The sequence below is a fragment of the Taurulus bubalis genome (genome assembly GCF_910589615.1).
Source record: "Taurulus bubalis genome assembly, chromosome: 1".
NCBI lineage: Eukaryota > Metazoa > Chordata > Actinopteri > Perciformes > Cottidae > Taurulus > Taurulus bubalis.
In genome coordinates this window covers 23,423,441-23,443,070 of record NC_136589.1, presented here as the reverse complement: position 1 = coordinate 23,443,070, position 19,630 = coordinate 23,423,441, and the positions used below count along the sequence as shown (strand labels likewise).

Here is a 19,630-nt window from a genome sequence, read left to right as displayed (position 1 = left end):
TTCTGAGACTAAAGTGGTCAAATACGTATTTTGTCAGTGCACTCTTAAACGGTCAGCATGACTATTACGAAAAGATTCATATGAGCATATGCTACTCGGCCACCTCTGTGTTAAAGGTTGAGGTATATTTAGGCAACCAAAGGTTTTTGGTTAAGATTGTGGTTATGGTTAGAAGAAGAGGGAAGAACCCTTATTTGTGAGACATGTTGTGCCTTTATTTGACAGTAATAGCGGCGAGAGACAGAACATGTGGGGAAAGAGAGACGGGGAATGAGCCCATGTGGCTTTTTTGCTTATGAAATTTGCTTATCAAATACGGCAGCTCGGTCAGTGGTCTTCAAGCCAAACGATTACGTGGCCAGAGGAAAAGAGGTCAGGTATAGTTTAAAGAGCAATAAAGTATGTGTACGGAAGTTGGGTTGGATGTTTGGGTCCAACAACCCATTCACCATGAGACGGGTGTTCGTGTGAAACCAAAACTCTAACTGACTTATTTTAAGGTCACGCAATGTTATGTTACATTATGTCATGCTATTGCAAGGCTTATGTCATGCCATTGCAGGGCTTATGTCGCTTATGTCATGCTATTGCGAGGCCAAGTCATGTAACTACGTCCAGTATGTAGAGTGCTTAACTGCTTAACAAAGTGATTATTTAGATCAAAACTATGATCTTTTCCGAAAACTAACAAAGTAGTGTTGTTGCCTAAATGTAAACTAATTGTTTCCTGTGAAAAAGGAGGGTTGTATGCATGTAAAAAGAGGCTTAGTTTGAAACGTATGGGCACTGAACAAGCTGTTGTATTGGATGAGTTGGGAATGAGAATGTGTGACAGCCAGTATCTGCAAGACCAATAAATGTAGCTTTTGAACAATTAACCAACGCTGTTGTTTTTTCTGGAGAGACCGGTCTCCAGTCACCAAAATTGAAAACAAAAATCTTGACTGTTATTTGCGTCGACTTCATGTTCATGATTTAATAAGGGTGACTCTTCACGCCTACGGTCAAAGTTTCAGTAATTGGGCCAATGTCTTTGATGGGAATTTTGGAGCTGCAGTGTTAAAAGAAAGAGGAGGAGGAGGGCAGTCCACAAAGACCCCATTGCAAATTAAAGCCCTGGCATCCGCCAAATGGCCCATATGGTCCTCATCTTCCTACTTTCAAACAAACACAAGTACGAATGAGACAAACCTGCTTCCTTTCTGAACCTGGGGGGGGGGGGGGGGGGAAGCACCTCCCTAGAATAAGTGTCATCATACTGAGGAAGTGCACATGAATGCAGCACACTGTGACCGGGATGCTCAAGGCTGGGACCTGTTTCATTCACACATCAAAGAAACATAAAAGAAAGAGAATGACATGCGCATACACACATATACACACACTCTCGATGTCCCACTGAGTTGCTGAATCCCATCATACTTGACTCAACTGGAGAATACTTACTTAGCATACAATACCCCAAAAATCAACAGACAATACAGTGCTGCGTGGCGTGCACACCTGCCTGTTTGATGTCGTTACAAAGGGGATATTTAAAATGTCCACGACAAAGTGGCCACTGACTGTAATATCAAAAGGGAGTGAACGGACTGGTGGGGAGTAACTGCAGAACTTCTGTATTGAGCCTGGACACAGTAGTAGGTTGACTTTGGACAATAGCACCACTGAAAAAAGAAAAAAGTTATTCACCAAAAAGCTGGTAGTTTGTACTCTTTTGAAGCAAGATGCTTGTGAGGCAGAACAAGCGCAATGTTCCAAGACTCTCATGCAATCTTTTCACATTTTCTTAATTTTCAGGCATCAACAAGGGCGTACAAAGACCACAAAGAGCACAGCGGGCAGGAGGAAAGAGGTGGATTGGTCCAACAAACAGCCATCTTTCAGCCAGGAGACCGCTATTTGATCCTTATGTGAAACGGGAAGTCAATGTTGATTTAATTGTCAGGTAATTTGTGTACTTCAGTAACAGCATTTCCGTACTAATTTTAACCCAAAGGACGACTTTTCTTATGTATAACTAAGTGGGTTTCTAAACCTAACTGAGTATTTCATGATTTTTTCCTAAACCTTACTGAGTTTTTTTTTACCTGTTCTCATTGCTGAATCAGTTTGACACCCTGGATGCATCCTTCAAGCGCATACTTTTGTGTCCGCTTCTCTCTGAAATTGCTAGTAGGGTAATATTTCTTCAGGGAGTGCAGGTAGCAACACTGTGGGCTCTATTGACAGCTTGATGGTGTAGATGCAGGGGAGGGGCATACTGAAGGGTCAATTTTAAGAAAAAGAAAGAAAAAAAGTTTGTTTGAGAGGGATATATTTAAAATTTTAGAGTTTTAATTGTGTGTCGCTTTGAAGTGTCAACCAAACAAATGTCCTCAGTTGGTGTAAGATAATGTGTATATTCAAAGAGAAAAATGCTTCTGAGAAAATACAGCTGATATTTTGACGATAAGAAAAACACTGTGTCTTACTAGGGACTAAAGGTCAGGATATCTCAGCCTCAGCTGAACAGATTTTGACAATTCTTTTTAAAATCTCTCTCTCACATCATCTTTAAAATGTAAAATTAATTATCTACTGGATGGTGTGATATAAAACATGTTTTTCTTAATCTTTAAAGGTCATTAGTTAATTGTCACTCTCTGTTCAATTTGCCATCTCTATGCTGGTAGGGAACACCCAATAACACTTAATAATACAATGATGTGCCACATCATGTCACACTACACCAAATCAGACAACAGATTTCCAATAACTTCAGAGGTTTGCTAAATTTAAAATGTAATAATTTCCCAAATCCACAACATGTTTTTGTCCAACGAAATATTCTGCTTCAATCCATATATAGTTTTTGTATCCAGTCTTTTTCAAAATCTACATTTTCACACCTTTCAGAAAGCAGTTTTTTCTCACTCCATGAAGACAGAGCGGGACATGCTTTCACAAGTTTTATTAATTTAAGAAGAAAAAACTAATTTAATCAGATGAATATTTTTTCCCAAATGTACGTTTTTTTCTCACCAAGGATGTCATATACAGTGTGTGTGTGTGTGTGTGTATATATATATATATATATATATATATATATATATATATATATATATATATATATATATATATACATACATTTTTTATTTTTTTTTATTTTTTATTTTTTTATTTTGTCAATAAATATGACTACAGAAAGTCAAAGCTTCATAGCCTACATATAAGCTTTTTTTCCCCTCTTTTGTTTTTAAACAACAGTATTCGCAGGCTTATTTTTTTTTGTGTGGAGAAAGCGGTGATCAATCTGAGTGGCGCAGGGTGAAATCTGAGCTGACACGGAGCCTGAAAAAAGAAAATGTTGGGATGAGCTTCCAAAAACTGAGTTCCATGCAGACTGAGGTGGTGAGGAAGAGCACAAAGCATTTGACTTGAGATGAGCCTTATAAAAAGACCAGGTGATCTCACTGCTTTGCACAGACAGATAAACGAGGCCGTTAGGGATGTAGAGGGTTTGTTTTGAAAGTTAATTAATTAATTAAACCATCCCACTGCTTATTAGCCCATATCTCCTGCTTTCAAAATGTCCGTGCATCCCTCGCAGTGGTAAGCATACTATATTCATGCACATATCACCATTATCAATATTTAATACCATCAGAGACCACTGCACAGCTGCCGAAGAAATCTGTAATGTGGCTCTGCAGGGGTTGAAGCAGCATGAGTATCTGTTCAGTGCACTTTCTCATTTATTCATATCAATATGACAAGAATTTTTAGTTTGTTTTCATCAGCTTGCATTAGTTCATACACACCAAGCAACATAAAAAAAGAAAGAAAGATGGGGCTGCATGCAATATGAACTGTGGGCCATGTTCTTATCTGTGGCCTCCCCACAGCACAATGAGGCCTATTCTCCTGGGCCCCCCAGGAGCTCCAGATATTACTGTCAAGATGGAATAGAATAGAATACGATAGAACCAGAACTTTTGCATGCAAAAGGCATTTGTCTTTGGTTTGCAAGTGCAAAATCTGCCATTAAAAATGGGTGCATTAAAACGCGGCAAATCACATCCAGACATTAAAACACGTTTACATAAAAACCTAATGGGAGCTACATTATTGGGGGGTGCAACGTATTTGACGGCGAGGGCTGAAGCATGGTTAAATAAATGTATATAAAATGCAGTGTGCTGAGGTAGCGAGCTGACTGAAAAATAACTGTCCTTACTAATTAAGATATTTTATGGCAACAAGGACAAACGATTTTTCACGGATGTTTTTCTTTGCACAGGGGACTCTGCACCTTTGGCCTGAGGGCACAAGCTGTAAGTGGTGATTCAAGGGATGGCTGTGGTTGTGAGATTAAGCCACTTAAGGCCTTTACACACCGGTTTCTTTTTTTGTGTGGCAATTAGCTCGCCTATCAATGTTGTTGAAGTGCTTTATCTTGAGTACTCCTTAAATAGAGCGCTAATGGTATGTGGCGAAAATACAACAGATTTGTTGTTTTCTGGAACATTGTCATTTTTCTGAGCTTTCGACGGCATCAACCAATCACGTTGTGAGGAATGGAAATATGTGTACAGGGAGGCTCCGGAGTCCGAACTGAGACAGTAAACTTCATTACTCCTCACAATCAGAACATTTTGCTAAAAGTAAACCCAATAAAATAGCTTATGTTGACTTGGATCACACCAGGTCGCTTCAGAAACGGCCCTTTGCAAAGCTGATGAGCCTGTGGAGCAACCAGGCGATCAAATGTAAATGACGGGGGAAAAATGGATTCAATGCAGAAATTTAGTTCTTGCTTTTGCTCTGATGTTGAATGAGGATGAAGGAAAACAATTATGTAGTTTATCATATTTAAAAATCTTAATGTCCGTTCCTACCACACCTCCTATCATCAACACAGGAAGTCAGCGTTGATGAGACGTCTCCCTTTTTCATATACATTTATAATATTCCTGTTTACATTTCCATTTTTAAATACTGTCTACCAGTATCAATCCGTTTATATTATATGTTTCTATTTTATTTGTGCGGCTTTCTTCATTCTAAACATATTTAATGAGCATCGTTTGAGGGAAATAATACTATGGTTAAAGTACCTTAACAAATTAGCAAAATGTACTTAAAAATATCATGATGTATTATAATACTGATGGATTGAAGTGGCATTCTTTGTTGTAGTTTGTTAAATGATTGGCTGGGCGGAACTACTTTATACCCTTTTTGGGAGTTTAATCAGATATTTTATTATTTCATATGTTTTGAATCCTAACTAATGCTGTAAAATAAAGTTCATGGTATCCAGTGAAGGCGCTTGCTGTTGCAGCAGATTTAAATTGCATGCCAAACTCAGCGTGCAATTGTATCACATTGTGTGTGGCTGAACACACGTCGCTGTGTGATTCGTGCCTTGTTTCCATGAAAACAGGCTAGTTAAACTCTCTGTGTTTGATCCCATTACATATTCCTTATCTCAGCAACAAAGTACATTATTTACTGCATATATTGACCATGGCGAGTAAAGCCATCTCCAGATATATAAACTAAAACAACCACGAATCTTTCTCTCCGGCGGTTCAATTATCTTTGTCGTCGGTGTTTTAACTGGCCAGCGATCAGGGAGTATGAAACACATCCGTCTCTTTCATCACAATGCAGCAGAGAACAAAAATGGTCTCGTCACTCTGATCTTTTCTGAAAAGTTAAACATTTAACTGAACTTTTGAAAGTGCTCTGCTCTGCCTCAGAATCGCCAGGTGAAGCTTCGTTTCAAAAGTGTTCAGCTTTTGTGCTCCCCATGGCAGCTCTCCATGTTTTTTAGGTAGGAAATGGCAATTTGGACAAAGAGAACAGACAAAAAGTGTGGAGAAGAAGTTCAGCTAATAGTCGTTTGCTGTTCGTTATATGACTATTGCTGCTGGTATTAGCATTACTAACAGCATCATTCATAATGGGGTTGTCAAATCAGTTTGTAAAATAAATTTCAAGCAGCTACATTGTTGCTTGAAGTATATTTGTGCATTAACAACAATACATTTTCCCAAAGATCTATAGACCAGTGGTCCCTCTAGTGCGGCGCGGAGGTATTACAGGTGGGGTGCGGGGGGGTGCAGTTATTTTTAATACATTTCTCATTTGATATAATCCTTTATTAATCCCACAGATCCCACTACGTGAAGAAGAGACCACTGTGAAGAAGAGACCACGATGTGAAGAAGAGACCAGAAGAGACCACGATGTGAAGAAGAGACCACGATGCGAAGAAGAGACCAGAAGAGAACACGATGCGAAGAGACCACTATGTGAAGAAGAGACCACTGTGAAGAAGTGACCACGATGCGAAGATACCACTATGTGAAGAAGAGACCACGATGTGAAGAAGAGACCAGAAGAGACCACTATGCGAAGAAGAGACCATGATGCGAAGAGACCACTGTGAAGAATAGACCACGATGCGAAGAGACCACTATGTGAAGAAGAGACCACGATGTGAAGAAGAGACCAGAAGAGACCACTATGTGAAAAAGAGACCACGATGCGACACTACGTGAAGAAGAGACCACAATGCGAAGAAGAGACCAAGAGACCAGAAGAGACCACTATGTGAAGAAGAGACCACGATGCCAGAAGAGACCACGATGCCAGAAGAGACCACGATGCGAAGAAGAGACCAGAAGAGACCATTATGCGAAAAAGAGACCACCATGCGAAGAAGAGACCACTATGTCAAGAAGAGACCACTATGTGAAGAAGAGACCAGAAGAGACCACAATGTGAAGAAGAGACCACTGTGAAGAAGTGACCACGATGCGAAGATACCACTATGTGAAGAAGAGACCACGATGTGAAGAAGAGACCAGAAGAGACCACTATGCGAAGAAGAGACCATGATGCGAAGAGACCACTGTGAAGAAGAGACCACGATGCGAAGAGACCACTATGTGAAGAAGAGACCACGATGTGAAGAAGAGACCAGAAGAGACCACTATGTGAAAAAGAGACCACGATGCGACACTACGTGAAGAAGAGACCACGATGCGAAGAAGAGACCAAGAGACCAGAAGAGACCACTATGTGAAGAAGAGACCACGATGCCAGAAGAGACCACGATGCCAGAAGAGACCACGATGCGAAGAAGAGACCAGAAGAGACCATTATGCGAAAAAGAGACCACCATGCGAAGAAGAGACCACTATGTCAAGAAGAGACCACTATGTGAAGAAGAGACCAGAAGAGACCACTGTGTGAAGAAGAGACCACTGTGTGAAGAAGAGACAACTATGTGAAGAAGAGACCACTATGTGAAGAGACCACTATGCGAAGAAGAGACCAGAAGAAACCACTATGCGAAGAAGAGACCACGATGTGAAGAAGAGACCAGAAGAGACCACTATGTCAAGAAGAGACAACTATGTGAAGATGAGAGCAGAAGAGACCACTGTGTGAAGAAGAGACCACTGTGTGAAGAAGAGACCACTGTGTGAAGAGGAGACAACTATGTGAAGAAGGGACCACCATGCGAAGAAGAGACCACTATGTGAAGAAGAGACCAGAAGAGACCAATATGTGAAGAAGAGACCAGAAGAGACCACTGTGTGAAGAAGAGACCACTATGTGAAGAAGAGACCAGATGAGACCACTATGTGAAGAAGAGACCACTATGTGAAGAAGAGACCAGAAGAGACCACTATGCGAAGAAGAGACCACCATGCGAAGAAGAGACCACTATGTCAAGAAGAGACCACTATGTGAAAAAGAGACCAGAAGAGACCAATATGCGAAGAAGAGACCACCATGTGAAGAAGAGACCAGAAGAGACCACAATGTGAAGAAGAGACCACGATGTGAAGAAGAGACCAGAAGAGACCACTGTGTGAGAAGAGACCACTGTGTGAAGAAGAGACCAGAAGAGACCACTGTGTGAAGAAGAGACCACTGTGTGAAGAAGAGACAACTATGTGAAGAAGAGACCACCATGTGAAGAAGAGACCACCATGTGAAGAAGAGACCACCATGTGAAGAAGAGACCACTATGTGAAGAGGAGACCGCTATGTGAAGAGACCACTATGTGAAGAGGAGACCGCTATGTGAAGAGACCACTATGTGAAGAAGAGACCAGAAGAGACCACTATATGAAGAAGAGACCAGAAGAGACCACGATGCGAAGAAGAGACCACTATGTCAAGAAGAGACCACTATGTGAAGGGACCGGAAGAGACCACTATGTGAAGAAGAGACCAGAAGAGACCACCATGTGAAGCAGAGACCACCATGCGAAGAAGAGACCACGATCCAAAGAAGAGACCACAATGTGAAGAAGAGACCAGAAGAGACCACGATGTCAAGAAGAGACCACGATGTCAAGAAGAGACCACGATGCGAAGAAGAGACCACTATGTCAAGAAGAGACCACGATGCGAAGAAGAGACCAGAAGAGACCACTGTGTGAGAAGAGACCACTATGTGAAGAAGAGACCAGAAGAGACCACTATGTGAAGAAGAGACCACTGTGTGAAGAAGAGACAACTATGTGAAGAAGAGACCACCATGTGAAGAAGAGACCACCATGTGAAGAAGAGACCACCATGTGAAGAAGAGACCACTATGTGAAGAGGAGACCGCTATGTGAAGAGACCACTATGTGAAGAGGAGACCGCTATGTGAAGAGACCACTATGTGAAGAAGAGACCAGAAGAGACCACTATATGAAGAAGAGACCAGAAGAGACCACGATGCGAAGAAGAGACCACTATGTCAAGAAGAGACCACTATGTGAAGGGACCAGAAGAGACCACTATGTGAAGAAGAGACCAGAAGAGACCACCATGTGAAGAAGAGACCACCATGCGAAGAAGAGACCACAATGTGAAGGGACCGGAAGAGACCACTATGTGAAGAAGAGACCAGAAGAGACCACCATGTGAAGCAGAGACCACCATGCGAAGAAGAGACCACGATCCAAAGAAGAGACCACAATGTGAAGAAGAGACCAGAAGAGACCACGATGTCAAGAAGAGACCACGATGTCAAGAAGAGACCACGATGCGAAGAAGAGACCACTATGTCAAGAAGAGACCACGATGCGAAGAAGAGACCAGAAGAGACCACTGTGTGAGAAGAGACCACTATGTGAAGAAGAGACCAGAAGAGACCACTATGTGAAGAAGAGACCACTGTGTGAAGAAGAGACAACTATGTGAAGAAGAGACCACCATGTGAAGAAGAGACCACCATGTGAAGAAGAGACCACCATGTGAAGAAGAGACCACCATGTGAAGAAGAGACCACTATGTGAAGAGGAGACCGCTATGTGAAGAGACCACTATGTGAAGAGGAGACCGCTATGTGAAGAGACCACTATGTGAAGAAGAGACCAGAAGAGACCACGATGCGAAGAAGAGACCACTATGTCAAGAAGAGACCACTATGTGAAGGGACCAGAAGAGACCACTATGTGAAGAAGAGACCAGAAGAGACCACCATGTGAAGAAGAGACCACCATGCGAAGAAGAGACCACAATGTGAAGGGACCGGAAGAGACCACTATGTGAAGAAGAGACCAGAAGAGACCACCATGTGAAGCAGAGACCACCATGCGAAGAAGAGACCACGATCCAAAGAAGAGACCACAATGTGAAGAAGAGACCAGAAGAGACCACGATGTCAAGAAGAGACCACGATGTCAAGAAGAGACCACGATGCGAAGAAGAGACCACTATGTCAAGAAGAGACCACGATGCGAAGAAGAGACCAGAAGAGACCACTGTGTGAGAAGAGACCACTATGTGAAGAAGAGACCAGAAGAGACCACTATGTGAAGAAGAGACCACTGTGTGAAGAAGAGACAACTATGTGAAGAAGAGACCACCATGTGAAGAAGAGACCACCATGTGAAGAAGAGACCACTATGTGAAGAGGAGACCGCTATGTGAAGAGACCACTATGTGAAGAGGAGACCGCTATGTGAAGAGACCACTATGTGAAGAAGAGACCAGAAGAGACCACTATATGAAGAAGAGACCAGAAGAGACCACGATGCGAAGAAGAGACCACTATGTCAAGAAGAGACCACTATGTGAAGGGACCAGAAGAGACCACTATGTGAAGAAGAGACCAGAAGAGACCACCATGTGAAGAAGAGACCACCATGCGAAGAAGAGACCACAATCCAAAGAAGAGACCACAATGTGAAGAAGAGACCAGAAGAGACCACGATGTCAAGAAGAGACCACGATGTCAAGAAGAGACCACGATGCGAAGAAGAGACCACTATGTCAAGAAGAGACCACTATGTGAAGAAGAGACCAGAAGAGATCACTATGCGAAGAAGAGACCACTATGCGAAGAAGAGACCACGATGCGAAGAAGAGACCAGAAGAGACCACTATGTGAAGAAGAGACCACAATGCGACCACTACGTGAAGAAGAGACCACGATGCGAAGAAGAGACCAAGAGACCAGAAGAGACCACTATGTGAAGAAGAGACCACAATGCGACCACGATGTGAAGAAGAGATCACGATGCGAAGAAGAGACCTCGATGCGAAGAAGAGACCACTATGTCAAGATGAGACCACTATGTGAAGAAGAGACCAGAAAAGACCACTATGCGATGAAGAGACCACTATGCGAAGAGACCACTATGTGAAGAAGAGACCACTGTGAAGAAGAGACCACGATGCGACCACTACGTGAAGAAGAGACCACGATGCGAAGAAGAGACCAAGAGACCAGAAGAGACCACTATGTGAAGAAGAAACCAGAAGAGACCACGATGTGAAGAAGAGACCACGATGCGAAGAAGAGACCAAGAGACCAGAAGAGACCACTATGTGAAGAAGAAACCAGAAGAGACCACGATGTGAAGAAGAGACCGCGATGCGAAGAAGAGACCATGATGCGAAGAAGAGACCACGATACCAGAAGAGACCACGATGCGAAGAAGAGACCACGATGCTAAGAAGAAACCACGATGCGATGGAGAGACCAAGAGACCAGTAGAGACCACAATGTGAAGAAGAGACCAAGAGACCAGAAGAGACCATGTGAAGAGGGACACAATGATGCAGGGCCGATGACGTGAAGACGCACACGCCCACACACACACACACTCTTTTTGATGAAGCTGATCACTCACAAAGAATGTAACCTGAGAGTTCTCCTACAGCTGTGAGTTACAGCAAACTTTTAAATCAATGTGCATGAGCGTGCACGTCCACATGCACGTCCAAACACTGACGCTTTCTACGTGAGTTTCAAAATGAGCTGTCAGAATCATTAATCATGATGTGCTAATCAGGTCTGTTTGTGTTTGTTTGCGTCTCCTTCTGAGAATCATGCAAATTAATCCCCCCAACGGAGTGTGTGTGTGTGTGTGCGTGTGTGTGTGTGTGTGTGTGTGTGTGTGTGTGTGTGTGTGTGTGTGTAAATAAACCAAATGGTCCATGTTTTGCAAGAATTTCCTCCGTGTGATTTCTCATCTCTTTTGAAATGTGAAAATACGGCAATGTTTTGCTAATGATGGCTAATAGAGAGGCGTACGATCAGAGATACTCTATTACCGCCTTTTGGATTTGTCTCACGCTTCATCTCACTGGCTCGTCTCTGTGGTACTCGGTGGTACTCTGAGGTACTCTGCGGTACTTTGTGGTTCTCTGTGGTACTCTGCGGTACTCTGTGGTTCTCCTCTGTGGTACTCCTCTGTGGTTCTCTGTGGTTCTTCTCTGTAGTACTCCTATGTGGTTATCTGTGGTACTCCTCTGTGGTACTCTGTGGTATTCTGTGGTTCTCTGTGGTACTCCTCTGTGGTTCTCTCTGGCATTCTGTGGTTCTCTGTGGTACTCCTCTGTGGTTCTCCTCTGTGGTTCTCCTCTGTGGTACTCCTCTGTGGTACTCCTCTGTGGTATTCTGTGGTTCTCTGTGATACTCCTCTGTGGTTCTCTCTGGTACTCCTCTGTGGTACTCTGTGGTACAGAGTAAGACAGAAACGTGATGCTCATCGAAGCGTCGTCTCTTCGCCGAGAGGCATCCACTCCCAACAGGCCACCAAAAGCGAGTCCTTGATCAATGTACTGTAATCTGATGCATTGTTTGATTAGAAAATTTAATGCATTTCTGGAGATGTCAGATAAGTGAAGCCAGGAAAGCTGCAACAGAAACACTGCGGGAGTATCTCAAAAAACAAATACAGAATACAGGTTACAGGATGTAACCGAAAAGTTCCAGCATACGACGGATAAAGTTGAGAGAGGACAACAAACCAGAGTCTCTATCAGGACACATCTGAAGGGGGAAATATATTTGTATTCATGTCATCCCATCATTTCTATCTTCATATGCTCACGTTGCTGCTTTTGCTTTTTTTAAATTTATCATTGAGCTGACCTATTCTCTCCTCCCATACAATGTTATTATACCTTCGACCCTACATATGAGTAATACAGTAAAACTGTACTGCTGTACAGATGGCCATATTTATCTATCCAGACTTGTGACAGACAGATCGGCTCCTTTTCAAGCAGATTAAAAACTCATCGGCTCGATAAGTCCTCCAAAGCGGTGAACATTGAAAAGGGACGGACGGCTAAAATCACTGACGGTGTAACGTCCTAGTCCATTAAAGTTGATAGCGAGTCTCCTAGTAGTGGCGGCTCTCAGCCGTCACTCAGTCAATGATGTCATTCTCTATGAGAGGCCTCAGTGGCTGGAGCCTTAGATAATTCAGTGTCCAAACGTGTGCTTTTTTTGGGGAGGGGAAATATGCACAACAACTTAGTATGATTATAGCTTATGTTTCCTTCAAGCCAAAGTGAGAAGAATTGAAGTGACTTCTGGATGGAGGTGCCTCTGAGCCTCCATCCACTGCTTCAAAACAAGTTGGTTATGATACACGGATATCATGAAATTGGTTTAATTTAATATGACTGTAAGACAAATCATCTTTTACAGTTCCCAGCAAATATCAGGCTCCTCAAAAGACTCTGATCTAATATATTTCGGATCTCAGGGGGTGCTGGCCACTGCAGCAGTTATTAGAGGGACTGGGTTTTGTACGATAACATGTCAATTCAGTGCAATCAGTGGTATTTAGTGAGGCTGTGGGTGATTCTCTGGGTCTGTATTTGCAGATGCATCGCGTTTGGAACGTTAATCTAATCTTTACAAAAGATGAGCTGTCCGGAGGGGTCACATCACAAGTGTAGGGATCTTTATTAAGTCAGGCCCCCGAGCAGCGCAGACCTCTTGCAGGTGCCTTTGCACAGCAACAGTCTGAGGAGTTTGAAAGGTGGTGCTGAAACGACGGGTAACCGGGTTAAACGTGTCCATCAAGATCCTGAGAGACACAAGGATCTTATTGACGTATCGAAGAGTGGAATGGACGGATGTATACAAAATATACAAAAGATGCTGGAAATTATCATATTATCGTCATCTATTGAATGAGTAAATCTGTCTGCTCATCTCATCCACTACACCTTCAATTTAACGTCACAAAAAGTCTGACCTCCGTTTGGGTGCATTACTTCTCATAACATAAACTATGAATCTAACTAAGTCAGCTGAGAAAATTTGTTACTCTAAGCGAAAAAAGAAGAAAAAAATCTTCTTCCTTGCTTAAAAATGTGAAGTGCTTTAAGTGCATGCAGATACGTCTGCTTGTCCAAACATTCACCGATGAACGAACCCAAGTGCCATGATATCCAGGTGAAGCCATTCTGTTTGTTGAATTGTTGGAAAAAGCCGACGTTACTTATTTTTTCCGTCGTAAAGGACCAGTGTTCTATGAATTTTGAGAGATGCTTTTCAGTTTTCAAGCCTTTTGTTACTTGCTGCCTTTTGGGAAAGTGTTTGTTAAATGTTCGGAAAGGGTAGTGCACAAGTGTATGAAATGGGTAAGCAACAGGGTTATGTTTGTCTTTGGCATGACTGGAATATTAATAATAATATAAATAATAATACAATATATTTGTATAGCGCATTAAAAAGGTACTCAAAGGCACTTTACATGGTAAAAACAGAAACAATAAAAGCAATACCAATATAAGACAGAGAGATGACATTATGACATTAAAAAACATAAATTGCATCACAGGTTAAAAGCATTTTTAATTGGTGAGTTTTAAGTGCTGTTTTGAAAGAGGTAACGGAGAATGGGAACGGAGAATGAGGTGATGGGGAGAGAGTTCCAGAGGGAGGGGCAGCAATGGAGAAGGCCCCGCCCCCCCCAGGTCTGACGCTTGGACAGAGTAGAGGGGTGAGGTGGTTCACGTCTGCAGATCTGAAGTTATGGGTGGGAGCGTGTCGGTGCAGGAGGTCAGAAAGGTATGAAGGGGTTTAAGGTTATAAAGGGCTTTGTAGGTGATGAGGAGAATCTTGAACTGGATTATTTGCTGTGTGGGGAGCCAGTGTAGGTTTTGGAGGACTGAGGGTCATGTTATCTCTGGCACTGGCGTGGTAGAGCAGACGGGCAGCTGAGTTCTGGATGTATTGCGATCCATTGATGATTTCGGCAGATGCTGTTGCAGTAAAGATATCAGTGTGCAGTCACATCTGTTAAGAGGAAAGTGACAAGAAGTTTCTTTTTTTTAGTTCAGTCTGACATTTCTAACAATTTACATCTTCAAAAAGGCTGAATGGGTGCTTTGGCTGAGACAAGGAAGAGGGGTATTGCTATTACTGTATATACCACATTGTCGCTTTCAGCCTTTTCATGGGATTTGTTGACAATAAGAAACAATACTGAATAATGTTTGTTAAGTAAATGGATTGGAACTTGACAATGAGATGCACGCTTTTTTGGAGTCGAGTTGAAAAATTGTGCTGCCGGGATAATAACAGCGACATTAAATGTGTCAACGCTAGTTAATTCCAGGTGTCAGAGAAGGAGTTTACAATTGTTGGGGTTCCTGAAGCATTGCCTATTTATCCATACTAAATGAGGCGTTCATGCTCTCAACAAGAGCACATTTCGCAGAGGATTCCCCTTCGAGTACAACTGTACCATCTGTTCTTATACAGCAGGGGGGAGGAGGGGGGTTCCAGAGGTCACGTAAGTAAACCAGATTGCAACGGTTCAATTCCGAGCCCTCCCTTCTGAGACGCAATGCTGAGAATGGAGTTATAATTAGGCGAGAGTGACAGCGTCTTTGAGGTATAATTAGGCAAAAAAAGACTGATGAAATCCCCTCCAGGTGGGCAAGGAGGGCTGTCGAGTCTGGAATGCCCAATGATTATTGGGGGATGATGAGTTAGAGGATGGCCGGGACCGGCGGAGGGGGGGGTGGGGGGGGGGTTGGGATGGTTTGACGTGCGGCCTCCTTCGCCTATTTGTCACGCCCGTTTGCTCCCGTGTTGGCACTGGGTATGTGACCCCTTCGCCAGCCCCCGCGCCTTTACGATTCCATAACAGTTAGCCATGACAATATGCGTCCAATTAACAGACTTTATGCGATTAGCTGGCCTATCCATTCATCTAATGGGATTCGCCTCATTACCGGATGACTTCATATGGAAAATGATCTGACTGCAGACACACACACACACACACACACACACACACACACACACACACACACACATTGAAAAAGACGAGGAGGAGGGGTGTGTGGAGGAGATGATGAAAGCTCATTTAATCAGAGGGCCAGTTCCATATGATGAGGAGGAGGGGGGGGGGGGGGGTAATGTTTCTTCCTCTCAATGATAATGATTCCAAAGGACAAAAACATCTCGTATGATAATATGGATGTAAAGCCCCTGATTCATGAACAGAGTAGATGAAATATAAGTTACACCAAGCAGTCTCCAAGTAGTGAGAGCCTGGACATGATCATTTATTTCAGCCTGTGAGTAGCTTTGAGGTTTGACAAGCTGCGGGATTAGAGAAGTGGGACTTTGATTGGAAGAGTGACCCCCCCCCCGACTATAATTTCCTCAGAGATGAACGCGCTTGGCATGCGGTGTCGAAAAGAGAGCCGGCACGCTCGGTCGCTGTTACCTTGATGAATTGAGCGGAAGGCTGTTGAGCAAAAGGAGCTTTCTACTGGCTTTAAAAAGCCTGTTTTGGGAAGCTGCACCTGAGCCAAACCCTGCCAGGCAGAGCGCTGCAATCAGACGGTGGGGTCGGACGGTCAGTCTCCTGGTTGCTCGGTCCATTACGTCAGGCCTGACCTGCGAGAGGCGTTCTCAGACCGTTTAATCGCAGACAAAAAAAAAGAAGCTATGGCAGCACGTAATCCAGAATGCTGCCTGCGTGGGCATCAGTCGATATAGTCCTGCAGGTAAACGACAGGTCCACGTGAGTGGGAGGGGACTGTCTGTGGCAAAGACTGATACGGTAGGGAGAACAAATATTTTGATTGGGAGATAATTCTTTTGGTCTGTTTAAATTGTGCACTATGAAACCAAACTAGACCAAGAAGAAATAGGCTAAAAGTATCAATTTCAGTCTGATTCAGACTGGAAAATTAGACAATGGCTTTTGAAAGTGCCCTTAGTCTTGAATAGTGTGAAATGCCAACGTCTTGTTTTTTCCCCTCCAAAATATGTACAGGGTAACTTGTTTAAGTGTGGTAAAAGTAAGGTAAAGAATATTTATTTTTAAATGTAATGATTGTTGATCTGTTCCGGGATGCGAGACAGTTTTAAGGCCTGCATGCTCATGCACCCTCCTGACTTCAAGGCCCTCTGCACTCAGGTGACGAGATGGGCACTGCAGAATCGGCCATCATCAAACCGATCCCCACATCTCCAACGTTTCCTGGGCCGGCTTGACCCCGCATGCTCCACCGGTGGCCGTCTTAAAAACTAAATGGACATGTCATGCACGTTGACTTTTGGAACATGAAGGCACCCAAACGAGACTGGAACTTGGCGAGGGCTGTGATCGGCATTTGCCGCGCACACATCCACCGGTAGGCAGAAAGTAAATGTGCTGAAAGAAGCTTCCAGCAGACGGTAACTCTGGCTCCTCTAATCATGGAGCCACACTTGACATTGCTAGAAACTTAAGACAGAGGGGTAAGTGTAAGGACGAATACATACACAATGGATTTTAAAATCAAATGCCATTAAACATTAGCAGTTTTTTTATTTGTATTATGTTTTTATTGACACAGCTCTAAAGATTACTAAATGTTAATTTGGAAGCAGACTGCTGCTTTGCCTAAGTAGCATCTATGAAGTCTCTCTCATTTACTTTACAGTAAGGACTCATTCAGCACTAAGCATCAGCTCCATTAGTACCGCATTTACAGTCGCTTACTCTCAGGTCAAGTGGGAAATAAATTGGCACATTGTTGTGGCAAACCCCAACCATCTCAATCCACAGGTCATTTCTTCTGATGCGAAAAACATTTTATTTTTTATTTTTCTTCAAACAAGTGCCCTGGGGAGAGTTAAAACAGTGCAGCAGCAAATCACTTTGGATTTTGCAAAGAGAAACATCTCTGAGCTGTTGGTGCACCCGAATGTGAATTATATTTCAGTCCAAAGGGGAAAGATAAGAAAACAAAATAAATAAATAAAATAAGTCTTTGATAATAGAGCATCAAAGAAGAGAGTTTCTCAAAGCGATATTGCTGATTTTACCTTCAGCAATGTCATCAATAGTCACCCCAGATATCAGGCTAATGGAACAGTTAGCAGTTAGTGATACACCAGTGATCCTGTATCATGATCAGCATCCAGTGGATTGAAGTGAAACCCCATAGTACTTCATTTAATACTAGTTCTCCCAATAAAAGGTCACCGGTATGAATCTACTGCGGCATTTATTATTATTATTATACGACGACTAATCTGCACACTTTTGTATATGTATTCTGTACCATGCAATATAGGCAATTTTTAAGTGGTATTCTCCTTCTTTGTCATTATAATTTTTTTTTTTAAATTCCTTCAATTTGCAGCTGTGACCTTTGCCATTATACACAATGACATGTACAGAAATATGGCCAGCATTAATGCTGGGTTAGTAACTGAATGGACTTGGCAAATGCCCAAATATATATATATATATATATATATATATATATATATATATATATATATATGTATATGTGTATGAGCCCGTAAAATCCATTCTCAGTTATTTTCTGATCAACCGCAGGAGGATTGAGGCCTTCCCTGTGCCGGTGGATCTGATGACAGCGTATCTTCACGGGGAAGCTCTTAAAAGAGTTTGCAACACGACACGTTTCAACTTTTCAATCGGCTGATGGAGCAGAGAGCTGCTGGAGACCACGAGGGCGTCGGGGAGCGGGGCTGCGCCACCAGACATAAACATATTTCATCTGAGACAAAAGAAGAAGATGCATCGTTTCACTGAAGCAAACCCCACTGGCTGCTGACCGGCACGCCTCGACACAAGGAAGCGGGTGTACAGGCCTGAGACATGCATATGTTTATGGTGACTACACTATGATAAGTTTTATTACGGTTCAAACATTAAAGCAGAAAGAATGCCAGAGCGGGAAACAGAGACGGGATGCTGTGATTTGCGTCTCTATCTTGCTAATTAAATGCAAGGGCATGCCCCGGGGATGCTGCGAGGGAAAGAACAACAACAACAACAGCAGCAGTAGGCAGACCTCCCTGGGCAAGGTGAGAGTAATTTACACACATGCATGAACTCTATAGGAGACACGGCTGTATCTGTTCCCCAGCCCCTCGGCTCCACCCTTCACTCCGCGTCACTCTCTCTCTGTCCTGCTGCGTCCGTCTCTTTCCTCCTTCTCTTTTCCCCCAGCCTACGGGTGTGTCCATGGAAGACATTTTCTGATAAATACCCCCCCGCAGCCTACTGTGTCCATCTGAATGCTAATCAATCACAACCACTACTGCCTCCTCCACTTGCCTCCTCATCTTTCATTTTCTCTACTTCCCTTTCCTTATCTTTCCACTTGCCATCTTTCCTTTCCTTTTCCTTACCGCCCCATTTGTCATCTTTCCTTTCATGTCCTTTCATTTCCTCTCCTTTCCTTTCTTTATCCTTCTACTCGCCATCTCTCCACTCATCACCTTTCCCGATCTTTACTTTACTTCCATTTAATTATGTTCCTGTGCTATGCTGTTCACTTACTATCTTTCCTTAGCTTTTCACTCATCATGTTTCCTTCCCTTTTTTTTTATTCCATCTCCTCTTCTCTCCTCTCTTTTCTTTGCCTCTTCTCTACAATCATTATATTTACTTTCTTTTCCTCATCCATCCACTTGGCATCTCTCCAGTCGTCATCTTTCCCCTCACAATCTTTATTTCACATTACTTTCCTATCCTTTCCTTTGATGTTCCCTCACGACTTTTCCTTAGCTTTCCACTCATCAGCTTTCCTTTCCTTTCATCTCCTCTACCTTCCTTTCCTCTCCTTATTTTATCACTTGTCATCTTGACTTTCCTTTTATTTCACCTCCTTTCCTTTCCACACCTTAACTGCCCTTTCCTTCCTTCCCGCTCTCCCCTTCCCTTTCTCCCCTTCCATCTTCATCTCGTTTTTCCCCCTTCGTATTGTCTCATTTTGTAAAAATGTTCTCCTCTCTCTGTCCTGGCTCCGCTTTTCTCCACACCAATCACTTTGTCTTGCCCAATTCTATCCTCATTCCTCCTCTCCTCTGTCTCACACCTCACACTTCCCT

At 43.0% G+C, this 19,630-nt stretch overlaps 1 protein-coding gene across 1 annotated transcript in view; it reads right to left on the bottom strand.

Moving 5' to 3' along the window:
* The window catches only part of astn1 (astrotactin 1), a gene marked incomplete at its 3' end in the record, with an annotated part of 417,666 nt that overhangs the window by 107,742 nt on the left and 290,294 nt on the right, over positions 1 to 19,630 (bottom strand). The window lies entirely within an intron of this gene.